Here is a 21,698-nt window from a genome sequence, read left to right as displayed (position 1 = left end):
GGAAAAAAGCAACAAGCACCAGCACCTTGTCGCTGACTACACCCCCGATGAGTACCTCGCCAAGGCAGCAGAGAGCAGGAGGGCTGGTACCAGGATGCTACCAAGCGCAGCATCCATATCGGGCGTGTGGTCGAGTGCCGCCATTATGTGACTGTAAATTTTTTTTAAACGAGTTGGCCGAGCAGTGCGGGATACGATGCATGGCGGTCATTATTTAATATGTAAATCATTTTTAAAAACGAGTTAGCCAAGCCGCACAGGTCTAGATGCATGACCGCTATTATTTAACATGTAAAAAACAAATTACAAATTAGTTGGCCCCCACAACAATCGCACAAACCCCCAAAGGCGGCGAAGCTAGGCATTGGCAATCAGCGAGGCTGCGCACCTCGCCTGTCTCTGTGCATACAACAGGAATGTAACCTGCAACGCTCCTTTTTTTTTTCTTCTTCGACCTCTTCTCTATCCTCTCTATCCTCCGGGGCGTGGGACCAAGGATGATAACCATGCAACACAAAGGGGCGGAGGACCACATCGACAAGCAGAACTTGAAAGACTGGCAATCGGACTAACCCCAATAAGACTGGAAGCTGGCAGCGAACTTCTCCCCTCCCCCCCCCCCCCCCCGGAAGTTCCTCTTTTCTTCTTCTCTCCCCCTCATTTCTCTTTCACCCCTTTTTCTTTTTTTCCCCTTTCCTCCACCCATGTATATTTTATGCTCCATGTAAATATATATTTTTCTACAATAAAAAATTACAGAAATAAAAAAGGACCACTAACCCCCCCCCCCTCCTCCTCCCCCCCCCCCCCCCCCCCCAAAAAAATTGTTGGCCGAGCCGTTCGGAACAAGACTTGCGGCCGCCATTAATCAACAAGTAAAACAAGGACTGGGCTAGAAGGGAGGGGGGAAAGCCAGCAGGAAGGGAGGGGGTGGCAAAGCAGCTGGGGTGTTGCTTGTAAACAACAAGCTCTGGCAGTGCACGGAGGGGGGCGGGGGAGTGGATTCCTTTGAAGTGTAAACCAGCATGAGTGCGGAGAGAGGCTCACAGGCTGACAAATGGCGTGCAATGTGCTTTTGCTCGCACACATGCACTGTAGGCAATCCGCCTAGAAAAGCCATTGGGTGCATTTTTTAAAGCCTCTACATAATATCTTGCCAACAAGCATTGCTAACGCAATGCCTTAGACGAGACCTAAAAATGCTTTATTGAAAAAGCAGTGGTGATAGGGGTGGGTAACCCAATATACCCTTGCGGGCTTGGGCAGTAAATTGTTTAAGGAAAAAATTGCCAGCAAGGGGTTTATTTGTTAGTCTGAGTTAGACAGTGTAGTACAGTCTGTATTAATTAGACTTAGTAGCTGAGTGGAGCAGCAACTGTTCAGAGTGTTACGAATCTGTCAGCCCAAAACTATAGAAACTACCACACTAGCCCCATAGAGCTGCATTGATTTGGACAGATTCAACAACAAATTTGTGTTTTCTGGCAGTAAATGGCGAATTAAATACAAGAGTATAAGTAAGCAACACGAGAAGATTAATTTTTGGAAAAAATCATTATTTTTATATTGAAATCAATCAGTGAAAATCAAGGGTGTACAGTTATAAACAAATGCATATATTTCTAAAGTAAATGGAGCTGAATAAAACAATCCATAGATACAGAAGAAAGCAATCCAGTCAAGAATATACTAAATAAATTGACTTCTTTCCAAGATGGTGAGTAGAAAGCCAGAGGTAAACAAGGGAGAGACTTGGATTGAAGAGTCGACGTTTCGGTCTCAGTGGAGTAATCCAATCCAAATTTGTTGTTGAATCTGTCCAAATCAATGCAGCTCTATGGGGCTAGTGTGGAAGTTTCTATAGTTTTGGGCTGACAGATTCGTAACACTCTGAACAGTTGCTGCTCCACTCAGCTACTAAGTCTAATTAATACAGACTGTACTACACTGTCTAACTCAGACTAACAAATAAACCCCTTATTGAAAAAGCAGTCACAGACATGGTGGTCTGCTGACCCCAGCAGGCTACCATCACTGTGAGTGCTATCCATTCCCAATGGGGTCGCAAATTGCGCTTGCCTCATGAATATTGATGAGGCATGCAATTTGCGACTCCATTGGGAACCGCAAACAGTATCTGAGACACTGCTGTACATTCACTTTAGCGAGTCGCAAATTGCGAGTTGCAATTCTGCGCAATTTGTGACTCGCTAAACTGAATGGTCGTACATCTGGCCCCAAATTTCTTGGTGACTTGAAAGGCGATACGTACTATTAGATGGCTGCTTACAGAGGGTGGGGGTGTGGTTGGGTGAGCGGGAGGAAGGGGTGGTAAATAAGCAAGATGGACACAATGACAGTCACAGTGCATAGAACTGTGGTTCCCAAAGTGTGCGCCGAGGCACCCTGGTGCGCCGTGAAGGGAAGCCAGGGGCGCCGCGCAGGATGTGGGTCTGAGAAAAAAATATAATTATCCTCAAAATGCAGTGAAACTGCTAGCTGCCAACTTTGGAGCTGGGGAACCAGGTTCGACCCTCGACGTCAGCTCAGAATCCTGTGTCATTCTGGGCAAATCACTTAATCTAAAGGGAAAAAAATGTATCTTTTTCCCCACAGATTACCCTCCCTCAGCCTTGCTGTTACCTAGGACCGCCTTTTCAAGACCTTGTTACAGACATCATTTCTGTGTCTGCCCATGTCTTTCCAAGTGCGCCCTGATGAAGGAAGCCTCTAATGGCACTTGTCCGAAACGCGCGTCGGCGCTTTTCTTGTTCTTGTGTGTAGTGATATGGATGTGAATACCTGTGTGTGGAAGTGACTGTATAAAAGTGATGTTTGCATGTATGAGTGGATGTATTTGGTGCCCTTCTTTAATTGACATTGCGTGTCCTAGTTTTTAGACTGTCATTGTTCATTTATGATTATGTCAATTTTTTCTAATGTTTTCTACTGTTTAATGAATTTATCTAAAAGAAGTATTTCGATATTTATATGTGCAAAAAATGAAAATTAAAAACTTTTTTGAATAAAATCATCTGTATTATTATGTATGGGTGAGCTGTTGATGTGGGTTGAATTTTTGAATCCTGTTTTTCTAGGGAACACCCCTTCATGTTTTTCCCTTTTGTTCTCGCCCTGGCGGGTTGTTCCCCTTCTGCAGTATTTCCTTAGATACAGGGTCCCTCTTCTGTTTAATTATCAAATCACTTAATCTCCCAGCGCCTACCAAAACAGAATAAATGAATGTATCCTTGTGTAACGTGACTGGTGCTCTTCTGGTCGAGTTTGCGCTATATAAATCTGCAGCAAAAACAATAAAAAAAATCCATCCGACCAAAACACAGAAAAAGGGCAAAACTTTTCAACTGTCAAATGACATTCACAAACGTTCCTATTATGACGGCTTTTTCAAATTCATGTGCAACGTTGTACCAAGTCCATTATCAGGCAGAAAAATCACATTATTGAATACATATATTTGGGATTCTTTAAATGGTGGCATAATTTAATGATTGGGAGAGAGAGAGGGTCTTCGTGCGCTGCTTAATAAACCTGTGGCGGTAGGCCAGTGTTCTCTCTGGGAGCACAGATACTCATAAAATGACTGTCTTTAATCTCCATCCAAAGTTTCTGAAACCCCCCCGCCCCCTTCTCATTTTGGTTAGCGGCTCACTGCTACAGTCTCGCCTCGTTTCATTTTTACTCTTCCGGACCCTCGTAGTTATATTTGGCCTAGTTTGCCCATTCATTTGCTCGGAAAGTATGAGAGTTTCCTGGTCAGGCGTCATATTTGTTAACTGCATTGCCTGTGCTGGGGAGTCTTGAGAGCTATTTTGCGATGGATAGCCAACGGGGACTGGCTGTTGGCAATGTTGTGTCTACTCATTTTCGCACCCTTAAAGGGCTGTAGGTCTAACAGTGGACTCAAACAGTAACTTTGAAATTATGCTCCCTCGGCCCAGGATACAGTTGTTAAGGCCCCAAGATGTGGCTCCTGGTTTGGAGGATGAGCACCGACGAATGAGAGGCCAGCCCTCGGGATCCGATGAGGGGGGTGGCGGCCAAGCCACAGAGAGACCTCGGAGCCTCCTTCCTCACTCATCTATGCGCTGAAAGAACGCCAAGATCACACACTCGAGGAGTGCGCTGCTGGGAGGAGGAAGAGAGTGCACTGAAAGGGTGCCAAGAGCACACACTCGAGGAGTGCGCTGCTGGGAGGAGGAAGAGAGTGCACTGAAAGGGTGCCAAGAGCACACACTCGAGGAGTGCGCTGCTGGGAGGAGGAAGAGAGTGCACTGAAAGGGTGCCAAGAGCACACACTCGAGCAGTGCGCTGCTGGGAGGAGGAAGAGAGTGCACTGAAAGGGTGCCAAGAGCACACACTCGAGCAGTGCGCTGCTGGGAGGAGGAAGAGAGTGCACTGAAAGGGTGCCAAGAGCACACACTCGAGGAGTGCGCTGCTGGGAGGAGGAAGAGAGTGCACTGAAAGGGTGCCAAGAGCACACACTCGAGGAGTGCGCTGCTGGGAGGAGGAAGAGAGTGCACTGAAAAGGTGCCAAGATCACACACTCGAGGAGTGCGCAGCTGGGAGGAGGAAGAGAGTGCACTGAAAGGGTGCCAAGATCACACACTCGAGGAGTGCGCTGCTGGGAGGAGGAAAAGAGTGCACTGAAAGGGTGCCAAGATCACACACTCGAGGAGTGCGCTGCTGGGAGGAGGAAGAGAGTGTACTGAAAGTCAAGTCAAGTCAAAAGAATTTATATAGCGCGCTACATACCCAGAGGGTCTCAAGGCGCTTGAGGGAGGGAGGGGGGATTACTTGTCGAATATCCAAGTTTTAAGTTGCTTTCTGAATGCTAGATGGTTCTGAGTGAGACGAAGGTGAGTGGGGAGTGAGTTCCAGGTTTTAGCGGCCAGGTATGAGAAGGATCTACCTCCCATGGTGGTTTTATTGATGCGAGGCACGGTAGCAAGGGCTTGGCAGGAGGAGCGTAGCTGGCGGGGGGGGGTGTAGAAGGAAAGTCGAGTGTTGAGGCAATCGGGTCCGAGTTCGTAAAGTGATTTGTGTGCGTGGGTTAGGAGGCGGAAAGTAATCCTCTTATTGACGGGGAGCCAGTGGAGTTTTTTCAGGTGGCTGGAGATGTGGTCATTACGTGGGATGTCAAGTATTAGTCTGGCTGATGCGTTCTGGATGCGTTGGAGTTTTTTCTGGAGTTTTGCGGTGGTGCCGGCGTATAGGGTGTTTCCGTAGTCCAGTCGGCTTGTAACCAGTGCATGGGTGACCGTTTTTCTGGTTTCGGTGGGGATCCAGCAAAATCTTTTTCTGAGCATGCGAAGAATGTTGAAGCAAGATGATGAGACGGCGTTGACCTGCCTGGACATCGAGAGTGAGGAGTCTAAAATGACGCCCAGGTTCCGTGCATGATCTGTCGGGATGGGTGCTTTTCCAAGAGCCTCTGGCCACCAGGAGTCATCCCAGGCGGAGGGGGAGGTTCCTAAGATAAGGACTTCTGTTTTATCTGAGTTAAGTTTTAGACGGCTATACTTCATCCATTCAGCTACTTCTTTCATTCCTTCATGAAGGTTGGTTTTGGCGGTATTAGGGTCTTTGGTGAGTGAGAGGATCAGTTGGGTGTCATCTGCGTAGGAGATGATGTTGAGGTTGTGTTGGCGTGCGATGGCCGCGAGGGGGCTCATGTATACGTTGAAGAGGGTGGGGCTGAGTGAAGATCCTTGTGGCACGCCGCAGATGACTTCAGTGGCCTCTGACTTGAATGGTGGGAGGCGGACTCTCTGAGTTCTTCCGGTGAGGAACGAAGTGATCCATTCCAGTGCTTTTCCTTGGATTCCGATGTTTCTGAGGCGCTGTAGAAGGATGCTATGGCAGACTGTGTCGAAGGCTGCGGAGAGGTCGAGGAGGATGAGGGCGACTGTGTCTCCATTGTCCAGTAGAGTTCGAATGTCGTCTGTTGCGGCGATGAGGGCGGTCTCCGTGCTATGTTTGGCTCGGAAGCCGGACTGTGAAGGGTCGAGGGATTTGTTGGTTTCGAGGAAGGCGGCGAGCTGGTTGTTGACAGCTTTCTCGATGACTTTGGCCGGGAATGGTAGGAGCGAGATGGGTCGGTAGTTTTTGAGTTCGGTGGGGTCAGCTGTGGGTTTTTTCAGAAGGGCGCTGAGTTCGGCGTGTTTCCAGATTTCAGGGAAGGTGCCGGAGTTGAGGGAGCAGTTGATGACGTCTCGGAGGTGTGGTGCTATGATGGAGTCTGCTTTGTTGAAGATGTGGTGAGGGCATGGGTCTGTTGGGGATCCTGAGTGAATGGAATTCATCAGGCGGATGGTGTCCTCAGTGGAGATAGGGTTCCAGTCATTGAGGATGTTCAAGGGGGGTGAGGGTACGGCAGAAGGTTGGGTGAGTTGGTCTCCGGGTTGGTTGTCGAAGCTGTTGTGGATGTCTGCGATTTTGTCGTGGAAGAACGAAGCTAGGGAGTCGCAAAGGGTTTGCAAGGGAGTGATGTCGTTGGAGTTGGCGGGGGGGTTGGTAAATTCTTTGACGATGTTGAATAATTCCTTGCTGTTGTGGGCGTTGTTATCTAGTCGGTCTTTGAATGCGGCTTTCTTGGCAGTCCGGATCAGTTGGTGGTGTGTGCGGGTGGCATTTTTGAAGGCGTCCCTGGTGTTGGTGTTTGGGTCTTTTTTCCAGGCTTTCTCGAGGGAGCGACAGAGCTTCTTAGATTTCTTAAGATCATCGTTGAACCAGGAGGCGTTTTTGCTGCCTAGTTTGGTTTGACGTTTTTTCAACGGTGCTAGGATGTCGGCGCTGTTGGATAGCCATTGGGTGAAGTTAATAGCTGCTTGGTCGGGGTTTGAGGTGTGGACAAGGGGGTTTTGAAGTAGCGATGAGGAGATCTGGTCGATGGTGATTTTGTTCCAGTTTCTTCGAAGAGTGGGTTGAGGGAGGTTGTGAGTTGTGGACTTATTGTAGGTAAAGTGAACACAGCTGTGGTCCGTCCAATGGAGAGCTGTGGTGTGACAGAAGGAGATATGTTTGCTGGAGGTGAAGATGGGGTCGAGTGTGTGACCTGCGATGTGGGTGGGGGTATTAACAATTTGTTTGAGTCCGAGGTTGGCGAGATTGTCCAGGAGGGTGGTGGTGTTGCAGTCGAAGCTCTTTTCCAGGTGGAAGTTGAGGTCTCCAAGTAGAATGTATTCCTCGGAGGGGAGAGCGTGAGGGGTGATAAAGTCGGTGATGTCGTCACTGAATTGTGCGCGGGATCCTGGAGGTCGGTAGAGGAGGGTGCCTCTGAGTGTGGTCTTGGGGTCGGTGTGGATCTGGAAGTGAAGGTGTTCGGCGCTAGCGAGGTTGGCGTCTGAGCTGGTAGAGATGCGGATGGAGTTCTTATGAACGATGGCGATGCCACCTCCAGTTTGGTGGGTGCGGTCCTTATGGATAATCTTGTATCCTTCCGGGATGGCAATGGTGATGTCTGGGGCTGAGGAGGCGTTCATCCATGTTTCTGTAAGGAAGGCGACGTCCGGGGAGATGGTGTCTAGTAGATTCCAGAGGTCGATGGGGTGTCTGTGGACCGATCGGGTATTGAGCAGGATGCATTTAAGGTGGTTAGTGTCGGAGCTCTGTTTGGTGTTCGAGGATGAGGAGTTGGTCTTGGTGCCGTCGAACTTGCAGGAATTGCAAGAGAAGGGTCCATGGGTGTGTCCAGGGGCGGCTTGGGCGCAGTTGAGGAGTCAACCGGGGTTAAGGGCTAGGAGGGTGGAGGCGTCGTAAGTAATGCGGGAAGGCTGGGCATAGCGAGGACCAGGGGGTCTGGCGCTGGGCGCGGTCCAGGCGCGGACGGGCATAGACGGGCTTACCAAGTAAACGGTTTGCCGAAGCACTCTGTTAAGTAACGACGTTTGTACAATGACAATATACAAGCACATTCAAGAACACCAATTTGACAGAAGTGAACAAAGTTCCACAAGATGAGTAAATCTTGGAGTCTTTAATGAAGATTACAGCCAGCCGACACGTGTTTCATCGCCTTCGCGATTCCTCAGGGCTGAAACAAACAAATAAGTAGCATATAGCATATTCTTTGAACAGATAAATTTCCATACCAGACCATGCTGTCTGGTCATTATAGACATACAGTAAATGCTTCCTCCACGGAATGTTAACATTCTTGGAACTATTAGGAATCAGGGAATCAGGGAATCATATTTTTTATCAAAAGTAAAAATTCGACCACGGGAGTAGTCCAACTCATCCCTTCTTAGTTGTGGACGTTTAATTTTTGGATTCGTAAGTAACGAGCAGATATCTAAATCCCGCTTTTACTCCCTTTCTGTAGCTTGATACACAATCTATTTGGAACCGCATCAGGTTTCCTTGCAAAAGAAATGAAATTGGTAAGATAGCGAACACCTTCTGACATTTATTCCCACTTATTTGTAACTAACCATATTAGTTACTGACGAGAGCATTATTTTCTTTAAACAGCACTCTTTCTGATAACGGAAGTTCCGAAATTCTGGTGAAAGATATCGAGTGATTTCCGAGCCCGACTTAAATTCGTATGCCCTTTAAATATATGTAAGTTGAATAGATTTACCTCTTATAGGGTAATACAGGATACGCTACGCATGTAACAGAATTTGTAGCTAACAATATTATCTCGGCAAGGATGAAAGATAGGGAATTCCACCGCATGTTTTCATAATAATAGGACTCTAGTCAGAGAATCTTTGTGACATTTTATTGCATAGGCAGGTCCTGCCTAGTTCCCCTAATTGAAGATTTTAACACTACATATCTGAAGTGACATATTTTACCCTGATTGTGTCACAGATATAAGGACTTCCACCGCTCCTGGACGCACTCAAACCAGTGCTACTAGTGGAAGGCCCGGCTGGGTCGGAATTATCACCAGCTAAGCGGTGAGTCGACGTATACTTATTTTTTGGACAGTCTCATTGTGGTGATATCTTGCCCAAATATCACTCAAGTGCGGTTAGTGATGAGATTTTTCCTGATTTTATTTTCCCTTCAACAATTTTACAGACCTTCCGATGTTGACACGGCCATCTAGGTATGTCTTCTCAATGACACAATTTTGCACTATATCACAAGTTTGGCATGAAGGATGTAAGAGCCGCACACGGTTAGGACACTCTCGCTGCGCAGCAGGATTTTGTCACTATGTGTCGTTGGGGATCGTCGAACACATACATTGAGCAATTTGTTCCTCCCACACAAACCCATCACAATCACTATCACGTATACTCACGTCTTTATAGAACATCGACTGTAGACACCCTATTCGACACGGATGTGTTGTGGTGGCACTAGCAAAACGAGCCTGAACAAATCACTGTATGTTCACTGCTGGAGGAAGCATTTACTGTATGTCTATAATGACCAGACAGCATGGTCTGGTATGGAAATTTATCTGTTCAAAGAATATGCTATATGCTACTTATTTGTTTGTTTCAGCCCTGAGGAATCGCGAAGGCGATGAAACACGTGTCGGCTGGCTGTAATCTTCATTAAAGACTCCAAGATTTACTCATCTTGTGGAACTTTGTTCACTTCTGTCAAATTGGTGTTCTTGAATGTGCTTGTATATTGTCATTGTACAAACGTCGTTACTTAACAGAGTGCTTCGGCAAACCGTTTACTTGATAGGAGTAGTTCTTTACTCACAGGAGTGGTTTAGGTTTGTCCACTCGCCGAATAGCACCTGGAAAATTCATGTTACTTGAAACTGTATGCGTATGAACTGGCAGTGCACCCTCTTACTGATTCAAAAACCTTCTTCCTTCCAGTCTATCTACAGTCAATGGTAGCCGCCACGCATTTCCTTTACTTAGAAGAAGATCTCTAGTATACCAGTGCTAGATACACTAGGCATTACCAACATGGATCGTACCAAAATGGCAGAAGAGTTGTTTGAGAACTTAGCGAAAGGCATGTCCACTCAAACTGCTTCCACCAGTACCAATCCCCCTCGTATTGAGGGCCTCAGAGATAAATTCATTAAATTAGAACGCTTAAAGAAGCTAGAAAACTCAAAATGGTGGGACGGGGCAACTCTAAAACAGTATTTGAGGTTAAAACGTGTCCCTAGAGGTCTGAGAGGCCAAATTTTTCCCACCTATGATGACCTAGATGCCGACCTCATGATCAAATGGGAAGAATCTCTCTCTAACAACTCTGTCACGTTAATGGAAATACTAATTGTAAGCGCGGAACGCAGAGTTACGAAATTACAAGCAGAAATAGCCACCATTGAACAAGAAATCAAGGATCTAAACAGACCTGAATCTACTGTTAAAAATTATACCATCCTGGATGAAATCCTATTAAAACATCAATCCGATATTAAGAATAGGAAAGCCAGGCAACTAAGAAGGGATGAGCTGGACTACTCCCGTGGTCGAATTTTTACTTTTGATAAAAAATATGATTCCCTGATTCCTAATAGTTCCAAGAATGTTAACAAAAGAACACAAGGTTCAGAACCTGCCTCCCTATCATCTAGCAACACCTCTCTCAACTCTGTAGGCACTGTAGGGGGAGAATCAGACAATCAAGACAGACAAGGAATGCCACCTTTTTTTCAAGAGGTTTTACGGATCAGGAAGGGCAACAGATTCCCTACAGCAAGAAACCAGTCAGATCCAAAACCAGGAGGGGCAGGGGACGAAAGCTCAGAGGACTACAGAAGGAAGTTGAGATCAGGGGCCAACAGGAATTAGCTGGTGCCGACACTAGAGAAGTACAGGTGATTAATCTCTCCAAACTACATCTCACTCCAGACATGGTTTCCCTCCTCAGCAAAGGTCTAAGTTTCAACCCATATGCAATTGGTGATGTATGTAAATTAAAAATTGATTTGTTTAAATTTGTGAGGAACCTGAAACTGAAAAAGCATTTCTTTGGTTTGGAGAAAAGGGATAGAGGGGCTAATATTAATACACATGTAACAAACACCACTGAATCCTTATCAATAAATGATGTGCATGCAACTCACCTTCTTTTATCATTGACCGATATGGAAGATTCTCCTCTTGATATGGACACACTTCTAGAAGAGTTAAATATAGAATCTGATTATAGCATTGTCAGTGGGCTCAAGTCCAAGTCTAAATGGATTCCCACATTACCTGGTGGCAATGCCATAGATAACTTCTATAGACGTGTATCAGAGGATCTTGACAACTTGAACCGTCTACGCAAGAGCAGAATGTTCAAATATAAGGACAATCTTACCAGTGGGGAAAGATTAGCACTCAACATACTTATGAATGACAATACCATCACTATACGAGAGGCGGACAAGGGAGGGAATGTAGTGGTAATGGATCGCATAGATTATCAACTAGAAGTTAGTCAACAATTACAAGATGTACCATGCTATGAACGCCTCACTTACAACCCCATTGGTCCCTTAACAATAGAAATTAACTCCCATTTGTTAAATTGGAAACAATCGGGGTTACTGAACGAGGAAGAATACCTGTATTTAAAAGTATTCAGACCGACACATCCATGGTTATACACTTTGCCTAAGATTCACAAGAACCTACCTTTTCCACCAGGGAGGCCAATCGTTTCTGGCATAGGTGGCCTCACAGAAAGAATAGCAGAATATGCGGACCTCTTTCTCTGCCCGATAGTCAAAAATTTACCTTCCTATATTCAGGACTCCAAACATATTCTGAGCACTCTAGCAGACATGGAATGGAAAGAAGAGTTTCTTCTTGTGACGATGGATGTGGTATCCTTATATACCAGCATTGACATAGATTTAGGTATTCAGGCTATCAATAAATTTCTTGGCAATAGACCTGCCACCCTATGGAAACATACGGAAATGCTGTCCACAATGATAGAATTAGTACTCAAAAATAACTATTTCATGTGTGAAAAACACTGGTACCGACAAAAGCAAGGTGTAGCCATGGGCTCAAAAATATCACCCTCGTTTGCGAACCTGTTTATGGGCGCACTGGAGGCAGATCTAATTTGGGGCGATAAGGGTAGTCAGTATATCGACTCCATAATTTTTTGGGGTCGATATATTGATGATTGCATCCTCATCTGGTCAGGCTCAGAGGAGCAACTACAGGGTTTCTTTCAATATCTAAATGACAATACGTGGAAAATCAGCTTCACTATGAAGTGGAGCAAAACGAATATAGAATTCTTAGACATCGAGTTCTATATTTCATCTAATTGCTTGCACAGTAGACTGTTCAGGAAGTCAACAGCATGCAATGCAATTTTGCATGCCACTAGCTCTCACCCCCTACACCAGATCAACGCCATACCATTTGGTGAATTTATTCGGGCAAGAAGAAACTGTAGTGAGGACTGTGAGTTCGGGAGATGTCTTACCAACATGAAAGAAAGATTTCAAACCAGGGGCTATGCAAAAAATTCTATTGTAAAAGCTGAGAAAAGAATCAAGAAAGTGAAGAGAATAGACACTCTAATCACTAGACAAAAACCAAATACTGATGGTAAAGACCATATAAGAATGGTCACGGACTTCAATTCACTCCATTCTGATTTACGAAAAAGTCTAACCAAACACTGGAGTTTACTGAAATCCGAAAAAGCTTTGACCAACTGCATCACAGAACGACCACAAATCTCCTTCAGAAGAGGGAACACGTTACGGAATAAGTTGAGTCCCACAGTACCCCGGGATATTAGGAGTGCAGACTGGTTGACACAACGTGGTCTGGGTTTCCACAAATGCGGATTCTGCAGTATGTGTAAATGGGCGAAACACGGAACAATCAATTTTATGGGCCCTGATGGAGTATGTTATAACATCAAAAGTAATATCAATTGCACAACTAAATTTGTCATTTATATTATTGAATGTGAATGTGGTAAACGTTATGTGGGGAGCACGATCAGATCATTGAAAGAAAGAATGATGGAACATGTGAGAGCCATTGTAAACTGTGACCCCAAATATCCTGTGGCCTTACACGTAGCCTCCTGCCAACAAGGCCAGAAAAGCAAAAATGTGCAATTTTTTGGCATAGAAACTGTACCTCTGGCATTAAGAGGTGGGAATCGCGAATTAAGACTAAGACGCACTGAAGCGACCTGGATTATGCGCTTGAAATCTGTGGAGTTGGGATTGAATTATGACCAGGAAATGCAATACTTTTTGGGTGACTGAATACAGACACTATTACGTTGCATTTATTTATGATGGTCATAAGAATCAGTAATATTGCAGAACTGTGTATGTGGAAATGCATGTGGAAATGTTTTGACATCTAGATCTTTCCTAACGCTGGGATGAGTCTCCCGTACGAACAAGTACTGATATGAATAACCTAAACATGGATTATGATAATGTACTCGTTGTATTGTGATAGGCTGTCACAGTATGATTGGGCCATCCACACATAGAGGTTACCTTTCTTAAATCACGGTGCACAATGCACTATGGTACACAATATTAGAGTCTGAATGTCACGCTGCACTTGGGAGCATGAATTCGCTATGATAATGATCGGAGTTCCCTATGAAGGATGGTATACATCCAATTCTGTGTGCGTCAACTAGAGTACTTCGAACGATAATATTGCGATCTACTGATCACATATCGGCAGTAATACATTCGCTTCGAATGTACATAATCATATCTCCGTTTCACAGTGTTCATTTCTGCGATAAATTACACACTTATTAATAAACCCCATATATCATGTGGAGATAAAATATATATTATCCTCTCAAACATGGCCGACCTAGTAACTCTCTAATGCGCTCTAAGTGGAGGGAACGCCTCACGTTTGCGACGCACTTATATGTGGGCGGAAACGCAGTCACGTGTCCATACACGGAACCGGGCCCGGAAGAGGTGCACTCGTCTGTTACCTTTGGAGACGCCGCACACGGGTAAGCGGATTAAATACGTGCACTGATACGAATGTGGACGTTTAATTTTTGGATTCGTAAGTAACGAGCAGATATCTAAATCCCGCTTTTACTCCCTTTCTGTAGCTTGATACACAATCTATTTGGAACCGCATCAGGTTTCCTTGCAAAAGAAATGAAATTGGTAAGATAGCGAACACCTTCTGACATTTATTCCCACTTATTTGTAACTAACCATATTAGTTACTGACGAGAGCATTATTTTCTTTAAACAGCACTCTTTCTGATAACGGAAGTTCCGAAATTCTGGTGAAAGATATCGAGTGATTTCCGAGCCCGACTTAAATTCGTATGCCCTTTAAATATATGTAAGTTGAATAGATTTACCTCTTATAGGGTAATACAGGATACGCTACGCATGTAATAGAATTTGTAGCTAACAATATTATCTCGGCAAGGATGAAAGATAGGGAATTCCACCGCATGTTTTCATAATAATAGGACTCTAGTCAGAGAATCTTTGTGACATTTTATTGCATAGGCAGGTCCTGCCTAGTTCCCCTAATTGAAGATTTTAACACTACATATCTGAAGTGACATATTTTACCCTGATTGTGTCACAGATATAAGGACTTCCACCGCTTCTGGACGCACTCAAACCAGTGCTACTAGTGGAAGGCCCGGCTGGGTCGGAATTATCACCAGCTAAGCGGTGAGTCGACGTATACTTATTTTTTGGACAGCCTCATTGTGGTGATATCTTGCCCAAATATCACTCAAGTGCGGTTAGTGATGAGATTTTTCCTGATTTTATTTTCCCTTCAACAATTTTACAGACCTTCCGATGTTGACACGGCCATCTAGGTATGTCTTCTCAATGACACAATTTTGCACTATATCACAAGTTTGGCATGAAGGATGTAAGAGCCGCACACGGTTAGGACACTCTCGCTGCGCAGCAGGATTTTGTCACTATGTGTCGTTGGGGATCGTCGAACACATACATTGAGCAATTTGTTCCTCCCACACAAACCCATCACAATCACTATCACGTATACTCACATCTTTATAGAACATCGACTGTAGACACCCTATTCGACACGGATGTGTTGTGGTGGCACTAGCAAAACGAGCCTGAACAAATCACTGTATGTTCACTGCTGGAGGAAGCATTTACTGTATGTCTATAATGACCAGACAGCATGGTCTGGTATGGAAATTTATCTGTTCAAAGAATATGCTATATGCTACTTATTTGTTTGTTTCAGCCCTGAGGAATCGCGAAGGCGATGAAACACGTGTCGGCTGGCTGTAATCTTCATTAAAGACTCCAAGATTTACTCATCTTGTGGAACTTTGTTCACTTCTGTCAAATTGGTGTTCTTGAATGTGCTTGTATATTGTCATTGTACAAACGTCGTTACTTAACAGAGTGCTTCGGCAAACCGTTTACTTGATAGGAGTAGTTCTTTACTCACAGGAGTGGTTTAGGTTTGTCCACTCGCCGAATAGCACCTGGAAAATTCATGTTACTTGAAACTGTATGCGTATGAACTGGCAGTGCACCCTCTTACTGATTCAAAAACCTTCTTCCTTCTAGACGGGCTTACCTTTGGCGCACCTTCGGCGCGAACGCTGCGCGTGGACGCTGCACGCATGGGCTACTGTCATATATGGATGGTGGGAAGGGGGAGGGGCGAGGGCGGCTCAGCTGGGAGGCGGGGCGGGCTCACGAGGACGCAGACCGAGCACAACAACAAACAAAATGGCAGCGGAGGGGAGGGCAGAGCACAGCGCCGGGGGTTATCGCGCTATAAAAGTTAAAGAATATGTGGAAAGTTCAGCGCAAGTAAAGCGGAGCAGCGAGCAGGGCAGTACAAGGCAAATAAACTTCAGGCAGATATAATTTAAAAGGCAGCACAACGATGCCAGGTCTCGGTAGTTCAGCGCAAGTAAAGCGGAGCAGCGAGCAGGGCAGTACAAGGCAAATAAACTTCTGGCAGATATAATTTAAAAGGCAGCACAACGATACCAGGTCTCGGTAGTGAGACTGGGGAGCGACCACTCAGCACGGCAAGATCACACACTCGAGGAGTGCGCTGCTGGGAGGAGGAAGAGAGTGTACTGAAAGGGTGCCAAGATCACACACTCGAGGAGTGCGCTGCTGGGAGGAGGAAGAGAGTGCACTGAAAGGGTGCCAAGATCACACACTCGAGGAGTGCGCTGCTGGGAGGAGGAAAAGAGTGCACTGAAAGGGTGCCAAGAGCACACACTCGAGGAGTGCGCTGCTGGGAGGAGGAAGAGAGTGCACTGAAAGGGTGCCAAGAGCACACACTCGAGGAGTGCGCTGCTGGGAGGAGGAAGAGAGTGTACTGAAAGGGTGCCAAGATCACACACTCGAGGAGTGCACTGCTGGGAGGAGGAAGAGAGTGCACTGAAAGGGTGCCAAGATCACACACTCGAGGAGTGCGCTGCTGGGAGGAGGAAGAGAGTGCACTGAAAGGGTGCCAAGATCACACACTCGAGGAGTGCGCTTGCTGGGAGGAGGAAAAGAGTGCACTGAAAGGGTGCCAAGAGCACACACTCGAGGAGTGCACTGCTGGGAGGAGGAAGAGAGTGCACTGAAAGGGTGCCAAGAGCACACACTCGAGCAGTGCGCTGCTGGGAGGAGGGAGAGTGTGCGTCTAGGCGCCTCATGGCTCTTGGGTGCAGTGTCTACAGTCCAGCCAGGAAGAGTGTGGTGCCGTGGACACACACTATGTGTGGACACACTGGAGGCCCGATTCACGAAGGTGAACTTGCACTTCTGTGTGGCTTTACTACTTTTCAGCATTCACAGGGGTGCACTTAATCCTCTTGCAAGCGGGTACAGTCAGTGACTGCACCCGCCCGCAAGGGGATGTCTGGGGAGTCCATAGGATCGCCTTTATCCCCCGCAGAAGCAGGCAGGGTCAGAGGCCTGGTGGAGAGCGTTGGATGGGTGGGTGCAGGGTCAGAGGCCTGGTGGAGAGCGCTGGGTGGGTTGGTGCGGGGTCAGGGGCCTGGTGGAGAGCATTGGGTGGGTGGGTGCAGGGTCAGGTCCTGGTGGAGAGCATTGGGTGGGTGGGTGCAGGGTGCAAGGCAGAGGGGAGAATGGTGCAAGGCAGAGGGGAGAAGGGTGCATGGTAGAGAGGAGAAGGGTGCAAGGTAGAGAAGGGTGCAAGGCGGAGGGGAGAAGGGTGCATGGTAGAGAGAAGGGTGCAAGGTAGAGAATGGTGCAAGGCGGAAGTGGAGTAGGGTACAAGGCAAAGGGGAGAAGGGTGCAAGGTGGAGGGGGAGAAGGGTATAAGGTAGAGAGAAGGGTGCAAGGCAGAGGGGAGAAGGGTGCAAGGCAGAGGGGAGAAGGATGCAAGGCAGAGGGGCAAATGGTGCAAGGCAGAGGGGAGAAGGGTTCAAGGCAGAGGGGAGAAGGGTGCAAGGCAGAGGGGAGAAGGGTTCAAGGCGGAGGGGAGAAGGGTGCAAGGAAGAGGGGAGAAGGGTGCAAGGCAGAGGGGAGAAGGGTGCAAGGAAGAGGGGAGAAGGGTGCAAGGCAGAGGGGAGATGGGTGCAAGGCAGAGGGGAGAAGGGTGCAAGGGGGATGGTGATGAATAAAAAATGTGCCCGCCCCCCCCGCCCCCGAAAACATTTTTGCGGATGCCCATGATCAGAGCCCACCTCACGTAAACTTCTTGTAACGCCACAGAGCTCCTTGAGCCTTTCTCTAGCCTGGTTACTTTTAGTGGGAGTGCTTTATACTACTCTATGAAGGTGTTGTATGCATTGAGATGTACTTTATAAGATCTTTGTGATTGGAAATAAAGTTTTATGATGGTGATGGCTACTCTCATCAGGTCTAGGCTTGATTCTTCATGTAGACCATTGGTTCCCAAAGGGTGCGCCGCGGCACCCCGGTGCGCGGGTAAAAAAATGGTGGGGAGCCACGGCCAACTGCCAATTAGGTCAAGGGAGCCACGGGTCAAAAAAGTTTGGGAACCACTGGCATAGAAGACTGTTTTCCAGTTAGTATCTATGCGGCAATAGTGTAGGGAGTGTTAAGCAATATTAGGGCACACTGTATATAAAGGGGTACAAGCACTGTCACCGAGGCCCTGATATGAAGACATGGATGTTTGCACATACGCAGTCACGAATGTGCACACAAATGTTTCTACATGTGCACACACACACACACTTGGAGTTGTTCACCAAAGAAACAGTCAGTTAATGTGTTGCAGCTGCTAGTGACATTAGAGATTGGGGCGGGTGGTGAATGACCAAAATAGTGTGGGCTTTGAGTTCCCAGTGCACCAGGACCACTGAAACCCTCGCAGACTGCAATACTTCTTTATGCAAAGAACACCAAGAAGGGCTAACAGGCAGCACAGAAACCCCACATAAAATCTGCCAAAATCGTGGGCCTGACCGGAACCGGGGGAGCTTTATTTCGTCTTGTTTGTCCCGCCAGGGAGCACTTCAGCAGGTTTCCCGCCGCTCCCTAATTTAAGACCTTTTTAACATGAGTAATGAATTTGACAATTCAGCTTGTCCTCTTCCATTTCAGCTACTAAGGGAATTCCTGTGGGGGTCTACCGGATCATATGTCCCCCCTCCCGGCTGACGAAATCCCCTGGGCCTACTCGAGCACCATTCCACCTTGGGAACTTCTCAGACCCGGGGTTTTACAGGCCCCGCTCTGCACCTGACCGCGCAAGGTTCACGCGGACAGCTATGTACATGAAAACGTATACATGCTAAGATTTTTTTCACGAGGCTATTTTGAGAATTTCATTGGAGAAGAGCCAACGACCTTCCCGGCTAGTTGAACGGAGGCCCCTTATCTCTCATCGAATGACGTCTCCCGCTCCCGGGTTGTTCTGCTGTGCTTCCCTCACCGCAGGCTCCGTCATTAATCAATCGCCGTGAACGGCAAATTGGCGCACTGTGACTTGTGGCCACCGCCGCCATGTCAGAGGTGTCACGTGATATTCGCAGTTTATTTATAAAGTTTTATATAGCGCTAGCAATACACGTGGGTAAATGTAGGCCCTCCATCATGGAGTCTGTTTGTTAGTGTCTGTTTACTATTGGGATAGGTGATCAAAGCCATCGGTGACGAGAGAAATTGTACGCAAAATTCAGAACATCGTCATGGAAGGCATTGCCATTGACATTTAAAATTGACATTGTTTCATATAAAGCATTTCCGTGCCTTTAATTTTGACTGGAGGAGGTTTTAAACAGGAAATAACCAACATTAATTTGCTCGAGGGTGGTACCTACTGCTAGTGTAGCAGCCCTCCCAGAATTGCATAGGAGGCAGTACCAACATGCAGCATATGCTGACGAAGAGAGCTGGCTCTGGGATTGCTCTGAACGCTACTGGAAGTCACAGACTCTAAAATAGATGGAGGAACTCGTCATGGTGGATACCATGGCTACTTAAAGTCAACCCACTGGGTTTCTGAAAATTGTAGCTGTCCATCTGCAGGTATATTTGATGTTATCCAGTTATTTCAGTACCCCCACACCCTACTTACCCCCACACCAATAGCAACCCACCCTATAGCTTAACGCTCTCACCAAACCCTAAACGTTAAAAAAAACTTGTGGAAACTTTTCTACTTCTACACAGCTACTCACCTATAGGAGCATCTTATTTGTTTTCCCTATGTACAAGGGTTTATCGTACCTTATAAACCTGGCAACTTCTTGAAATAGAACCCAAAAAGATGCACCCAGCTGACTTTTAAAGCTCCCACGAAATGAGAGCTACAAGTACTGATGCAATCATAAGCTTGTCACCTTTTTAAAAAACAAGCTGTCCACCCTAGACTTACACTTCACTCTTTTTCCCCTATGGCGACCATCTCATTGGCTACACTGCTCTGACCATGCGCCAGTCATCAACATAAGCTGATTCCTAACTCTATATTGGCTGGTCTGTCTGGTCTCCTCAAGCAGAGAAAATTGTCTTCGTCAAGCATCCATACCTAAATGAATTTGACACAAAGAACCCCAGCCTCTCAATCTAGCACTGATGTGAAGGAAGGGTGCCTAGCATTCAGCACTTATATTCGAGGTGTGCACAAGCAAAGTGACCCCAGTGTGTTATATTAATTCATTTAGTTATTCATTTAGGTATCATTTAGATAAAGTAGTGGATGCCACCTGGACCATTTCAGAGTACTTGAATAGAAAGTACATACATGACAGAGAAAGCTCTGACAACATGAGGTCAAGAGTTCAGATGTGTACTTGTGATGAGGTGGAAAGCTGCGTCATTCCCGGGGTCTTCACACTGGCAGGCTGCAATGATTCATTGTGCTGCGGCAACAAATGAAGGACGGAATGCTGAATAAATCAACCATTCCCACCCAGGCAAGAGATCTGGCTTAAATCCATTGTTCTTGTGCTCCCTACACCACCCCAGTTTGAGACTCAGCCATATGCAAATCACTCGACCCTGCTCGTCATGGGAACAGTCCAGCCCAAACTGCCAAGTCAGGTTCTCCCTGGATCGGAAACAAGCATCCTGGGTCCAGTTCGGGCTATTACCCCTAGCTTGTATCCAGAGGCACAGCGAGCAAGGGACCCATGTCTGCACATACCAATCCCACTTAGGGCAAAAAGTGCTGCAGCATCAAATGATGGACGTAATACTGAATCAATCAAACATTCACCCCCCAGTGAAGAGATATGGGTTAAATCCATCGTTCTTTTCTTACTACGCCACCCCAGTTTGGACCCAGCCATATGCAAATCAGTCTTGACCCTGCTCCTCATGAGAACAGTCCAGCCCGAACTGCTAAGCCAGGGACTCCCTGGACCAGAATCAAGCATCCTGGGACTGGTTTCAGGGTATTTCCCTTCATTGTAGCAACAAATGATGGACGAAATGCTGAATCAATCAAACAATCACCCCCAGTCAAGACATCTGGGTTAAATCTATCGTTATTTTGCTCCCTACACCACCCCAGTTTGGACCCAGCCATATTCAAATCAGTCCTTACCCTGCTCCTCATGGGAATAGTCCAACCTAAACTGCCAAGCCAGCTCCTCCCTGGACCAAAAACAAGCATCCTGGGCCCGGGTTCGCGGCATTGAGTCGAGGATGATTCCCAGGTTGCATGCGTGGTCGGTGGGTGTCGGGCTGCTCCCAGTGCCGTCGGCCACCAGGAGTCGTCCCAGGCTGAAGGGTTGGAGCCGAGGATGAGGACCTCTGTCTCGTCCGAGTTGAGCTTTAGACTGCTGGTCTTCATCCAGTCGGTGACGGCCTTCATTCCTTCGTGGAGGTTGGCTTTGGTGGTGATAGGGTCCTTGGTGAGGAAGAGGATCAGCTGAGTGCGGTCATGCTGTCGGGCTACGTGTGCGAGCAGGGCCATGTAAATGTTGAACAGCGTCGGGCTGAGGGAGGATCCCTGGGGTACACCGCAGATGATCTCGGAGGCTTTGGAACGGAATGCGGATGCTTTGGGTTCTGCCGGAGAGGAAGGAGGTGGTCCAGTCCAGAGCCTTGTTTTGGATCTCTGCGGCGTGGAGGCGTACGTGTAGTGTGTGGTGGCAGACAGTGTCGAAGGCGGCAGAGAGGTCTTGGAGGATGAGTGCTGCGGTCTCGCCGTTGTCCAGCAGGGTCCTGATGTCGTCAGTGGCGGCGGCGATGAGGGCAGTCTCAGTGCTGTGGTTGCTGCGGAACCCTGACTGGGAAGGGTCCAGGATTCTGTTTTCTACGAGGTATTGGGTTAGCTGTCTGTTGACGGTTTTCCCGATGACCTTGG

Source organism: Lissotriton vulgaris, chromosome 10 (genome assembly GCF_964263255.1).
Source record: "Lissotriton vulgaris chromosome 10, aLisVul1.2, whole genome shotgun sequence".
Lineage (NCBI taxonomy): Eukaryota > Metazoa > Chordata > Amphibia > Caudata > Salamandridae > Lissotriton > Lissotriton vulgaris.
Note: the sequence above shows the minus strand (reverse complement) of the source record.